Source organism: Zea mays, chromosome 4 (assembly GCF_902167145.1).
Source record: "Zea mays cultivar B73 chromosome 4, Zm-B73-REFERENCE-NAM-5.0, whole genome shotgun sequence".
NCBI classification, from domain to species: domain Eukaryota; kingdom Viridiplantae; phylum Streptophyta; class Magnoliopsida; order Poales; family Poaceae; genus Zea; species Zea mays.
Window position 1 is genome coordinate 69,131,660 of NC_050099.1, and position 6,000 is coordinate 69,137,659.

The window sequence follows — 6,000 nt, forward strand, 5'->3', positions numbered from 1 at the left end:
ACCCATGAAGCTCACCCGAGCTTCAATTTTAGCACCACTACCGTTAGTTGTCCAGAACGCGCTCACCAGGGTCTTTCCGCCGCTGTGACCATGAACAAGCTTCAATTAGGGTCAAATCTTTCGAATTAAGTGAGGGTTTTTTGCTCGGATAGACTTGTGCTTGATGTTTATAAGCTTGTTGCCTTCTGTCCGGGTCACCATCGCCGTGAAATCATAGCTCCGGCCAGGTGTTCGGCATGGCCCCGTCGTGGACCAAGAACTATGAAGAAATAGAAGTATGAGGGGGTTTTTGTAATTGTCAGCGACACATAGAAACAGTGTGTGGGTTCTTTTCTGTTTTTTTAAATTTCTCAGGGCCTTTGCACAAAAACGCCATGGCGGGCGCGCGCGGGTGCGTTTTCGCCTAGATGCAGGCTGACTTGGGCTAGTTTTCACCCCAACACTGTTCATTATTTTCCTTTTTCCTTTTCTGCCAGACCTAGGAAATCCATAGAAAATTATAGAAAAAATGATAAAAATATGAGACCAATTTTGTTGGATTCCTAAATTTCTCTAGTAATTAATAAAAATATTTCTAGGATTTTTTGGTCCAAACCAGAAATTATGTAGCATTTAAAAGGGCCAAAACCTAGACTTTTGGAATTTTAGAAATTATTTGAAGACTCCAAAAATCACCAGACTTTTAGGATGAGCCTAATTTGGTAATTAGATCCCATGAGTGAAGTTTGACTTGATTTGGGCATTGTTTGATTCCTAAACCCAAAATCCTAGCTCCTTAGGGTAAAAATGTCTAATCCTACTAAGGTACTGACCTAGAAAAACCATAGTTTCCCTCGTGCACCGTGAAGGAAAGTTATATTCAAGATACAACTTGATACATCTTTTCTATTATTGCATTTTCATAAGCATTACATGAGCATTCATGGTTATATATGGTTATGTATAGAGAACGAGGAAGAAATAACTGTTGAAGAGGAAGAGACTACTCCATCGACAGAAAATCCACCTGCCGGGAACTGTTTCTATTTTGATATTTGTGGAACAGAGCCTGACTCTCCTACAACACAAGGCAAGCCCCGGTGCATTTGCCACCTCTTTGCTGTTTTAAACTCTTTATCACTTGAATGATGCATTAGGTGATAGGAGTTGGGTGTTAAACCAATTGCTGCATTTCCTTCCTTGGAACTGTTTACCATTCCTTGATTACCTGTTTTATTAAAAGGTTTTCTAATGCTTAGTCCTGCTTTAGAAAAACAATTGTTTTGTTATAAAACAAAAGGTGATGCTTCACAGTGGATGGGATGTTTTCAAAAATAAAACTTGATGGTGGATCCATCATGGCCATCATGGGTTCAACATCGGAAAAGATGTACCTCTGCCAGGTAGCAAAATTTGGGTTTGAAATAATAAAGCTGAGACCGGGCGGGTGACTTGCACGAGAAGAGAGTCTTGGTGTAGTGTCTCCGTCTGAGTCGATTAAGGACCGTCTCGATGTGGGCCTGCTGACCGAGGACCCTTTAACTCGTCACATACCTCGTCATGGGTAATCTTTGCCTCAAGCAGACTAATACCAGAAAGGCCAACACGCAATGGGAGTGGAGAGGTGGAGAGAGTAGCGTGTACCCTTCGTGGCAAGTGGCTGGACGGTGGTGTATCTCTGCTCTCGGTTGGCGTGAACCCGGTCTGGTCTTAAGAAACCCAGTGGCGAGTTGATATATGCAAGGGTTAAGTGCTACATATGTTGTGTGATTAGAGATCCCCAGATGGGCATTAATCGATTCGGATCACCGTTACTTCTCAGACATGAAGACTTGGTCACTGACTTACACGTAGCATTCCAGTGAACAAAAAGGGTTGATAAAAGACGGCTAGTGCAGGTGAAGTGCTTGAACTAGGGTAGAAAGAACTCTAATGACAGGTAATGACTTAACTTGCTAATAAAAACTGGATTTTTAAGGATCCACTTTTAGTAAGCATTTTTGCAAACAGAGTCTTTGTTAATTGATTCGCCTCACCTTGACTCCCTTAAACCAGCATATCCTGGAGAGTCTTTTATTTTGACGGGTAAGATTTACGAAAGTACACTCCGTACTCAGGGTTTTCGAACCCATGTTGTTGTAGGTGAGGAAACAACAGACTTCTGCTGTTTTTGCTCTAAGGTGGTGCCTAAAGAAGAACCTCAACAGTGAAGCCACGGGAGGATGTTGGCCTCCCATTTGAAAAACAATATACTTTTATGCGGGAGGGGTTTTTGCCTCCCAAGTTTGTAATAATACTTATGCACTGATATACCCTAGTTTGTAATAACTACAACACTCTCTCTATATTTTGTTGAATGTAAATTAAGTTATTGTAATTCGCTTCCGCTTATCCGTTCCTCCGATGTGTTGTAATATCTGTGTGACGGGTGAAACGCTCTTGGGAGAGGCAAGTGATACAGATACCGCACTTGTCAAGTGATTATGTGCATCTACAGGGTTGTCCAAGGTTCGATGGATAAGGACAACTGTAGGTAGGCCTAATGACTTGGGAGGTTCCGTCACAAAAGTCTAGGCTTGTTTTATACAGCGAGGATCATGAATTAGTGGTCGATAATTCCACATATGTTCGGGTTGGTGCAATGTTAACACCTACATTGCCTCCATGGAAAACTGGCAATAACAGCACGCAACCGACAACCACGCAAACAATGGAGCAACTGCTGACCAAGCTAAAGAACAGAGGAACAAAGGCAGCTGGTTTGGGTGATCGATTCATTAAACGATTACCAGCTGGTTCCAAAGATCATCCAGTTTTGGCACGAACTGAATACTTTAGCACACCAGCGCAGCTTGCATTTACCTTAAAAAACAATTGCGCTATTTTGCTATTCCCAAATACCAAATGCAGAACCCAAGAATGGTTGTTTCTCCATCCTCCTACAAAAGAAAAGGCAAAAGAAAAGGGAAAGGAAAAGGAGGAGGGAAGACAACAGCCACAGGCCCACCACGAGGGGCCCGCAGGCTAACGGGAGACCGAGAGAACCCACAACGGCATCGGCTGCGAGGCAGCCCAGCCCCAGAAGCCGCCCCGAGCCCGCAGATTGTCGGCGGTCGGCGCAAGTCTGAACTCCCCCACCCAATCCCCGCCACGGCACGAGGTGTGTATGGGGAGGGTGCGGAGTAGTTTTGCAGGGGGCGGGGGCAAAGATGCGGCGGCAAAGATCGTGGGCGAGGCGGGGCATGCGGGTCCGCCAGGCAGGCTTGCGGGGTGTGTGCAGGCGTTGGCGTCGCGGGGCTGAGGCAGATTTTTTGGCGTTGACTGCGCGGGGCTGGCGGGGCGTGCTGGCGGAGCTGTGGTGAAGCAACTGATGGACGCCTAAAATACCAACTTAAGGTGTAGTAAACATAAAGCCTGCCAACTAATTAACGTGACAGGCAGTGTCTCCCTTCTCTGTTTCCTCTGAGGATAAGAGGATTATTAAGGATGGATACGACCTGATGTTGCCGCGTGTGGCCATGGAGCCCGTGGCATGGATGGACGTACTCGAGACCGCGCACCCACGCCAGCGCGATGCGCCTCCTCTCGTCTCCAAGCTCAGCTCAGCACAATTCCATCCATTTTAACACGCATACATGGATTGAGGTGGGTACGAGTATGAGCATATTTTTCGTTTCCAAAGAAGCCTACTTAAGTTTAATTTGAGAACCTTATTTTTCTATGGGGTTTTTATTTTACCAAAAAAATTAGTTTATTTTTCTTTAGAAAAATAAAATCTCTTAGTAAAATAGTAAAATGGAGTTAACAACATCTTCGGCCATTTGGATGGTTGAATCTTTCCATGTGTTTCTCCATGCCCACATATTCGATTAGATATGTGGGTAGCTATGACATGAGCTCCACGTGATATACAACTGGGCCCACACGCCCGCAACCCCCACGTGTCATGCAGTACCACAAGCATCTAGCTCATTTTTATCGAAAAAACGATAGTATGACTTCTCGACTACCCACCGTCCGGTAGGTACTCGTCTGATCGTCTCCAACCGACGCCACACAGAGACAGAGCGAAACCCATGTGCCAAGCATCGACATTGACCCAAAACCTGCTGAAGCCCTACGCGTGGCACGAGGGTGCAGGGTACCTACGCGGGCGCTGCGTCGCCATCGACCTCTCATTCTAGGTCGTCTCCCACAGCACCGCCATCCTGGCGTGCTTGCCGCGGGCGCGGAGCCCGCACCTCCGCCAGGTTCGATCCAGATCCATCTTCCATGTTTGATCTAAGTACTAAAACCGCTGATCCAGATCCATCGGCGATGAAAGGAAGAGGAGGAGGACGTGCTTATCGGTGAGAAACATATTTCCATGTTGGGCGTGGTCGTGGCTCCGTGGGAGCCACGTGTAGCTCAAGCGGCTACTGCCTAGAGGAAACTTCTAGCAGATGGAGCCGACGAGACGGTGGTAATAGAAAGCCCAGAGAGAGGAATGAGGAAGGAGCATACAGGTGAGAAGCGGCCGCCAGAGCAAATCGGTGCCGGAGAGAAGAATGTTGTATCCACAACCGTCGCGTGCCCTTCGTGTTCGCGTGTGGTTCAAACGGGGATATTTTCCACCTCGGTCAACCGGGCGCGGTTCCCGGGCTGAAAAGATAAGGAACGATCTGGATATGGTCCATATTGGGTGTAACCGAACGCTTGTTTTTTATGGGCCGGGCTTATTTCCAGAGGGGAGGGATCCACATGATTTGGTCTCTATTCCCTGCCGGAAAAAGCCTAAACGAACATGCCCTTAGGCTCTCTGTCACATGTTTCACCCTCCTCCATTCTTTCAGCGGCCAGATCCTCTATCCCCGGGATGTTGCGGCAGCTGGCTGACTGGCGTATGGGCCAACCATGGCTGGGGCCCACCTAGCAGCTGCCGCACGTTACTGCAGACAAAACGCTCGCGTTCCCTCCCCTTCTCACTCGCGTGGAGCTCCACAGTCGCCACCGATCACCGTCTTTGAGCACCGGTCATCACGTCCCCTAAACCGCATCGACAACGCCTCATCCCCTACCCCCACCCGAGCTAGTCCTCGCACCTAGATCGTCACGCTCTGTTGTCGCCTGTCAGTCAAGTCCCATCATGAGGGAGGCGGCCGGGACCTGGTCAACCTCGTTGTGGTCCCCCAGCGCCTATAAATTGAGGCTTGACATGCTTCCTCCCGCCACATCGAACGTGGACCAAAACATCTCTTCCCTCACTAGGCCTGCCCCACGACCACTAGAGCACCACCATTGGAGCCTCGCTCGCCATCGCAGGTGAGACTCCTCCTCGGACTACTCCACTCCAAAATTAAGGGCATGTTTGGTTCGTGGCTAACTATGCCACACTTTGCCTAAGGTTAGTCGTTCGAATTGAATAACTAACCTTAGGCAAAAAAGTTAGACAAAGTGTGGCAAGTGAGGCTGCGATCCAAACATGCCCTAATACTGCCCGTAGACTCACCACAACCCCCACCGCTCCCCACATCCTAAGAACTGGGCTGGCAGTGGTAAGCCATCGACAGCCTCGCCACCTACGGATGGTTCACCTAGACTGGACGTCTGTTCCCCCCCCCCCTCACGCCATCATTGCCCCTTCCACCGCCAAGTGGGCCTCGCCCCATATGGCGTTTTCGTCCGTCGTTTCCTCTCCGTGAGCCACCTCCTCATCATGGGCCACCGTCGTGCCTCGGGCTGATGGCCCAATTGAGCCAAAAGCCCTAGGCCGGCCCCCTGTTTACCTTTTTCCCTTTACAACACATTTAATGAAAAAAGGGGAGTTTCTCTCAAGGCAAAATACGCAACCTTGTCTTAGAATATATATATTTATGCTCTCCTAAAAATTCCAAACAAGTATTTATTATTATTATTATTATTATTATTATTATTATTATTATTATTATTATTATTATTATTATTATTATTATTATTATTACTATTACTATTATTATTATTATGGTTGAAAGTCGCCTAGAGGGGGGTGAATAGGGCGAATCT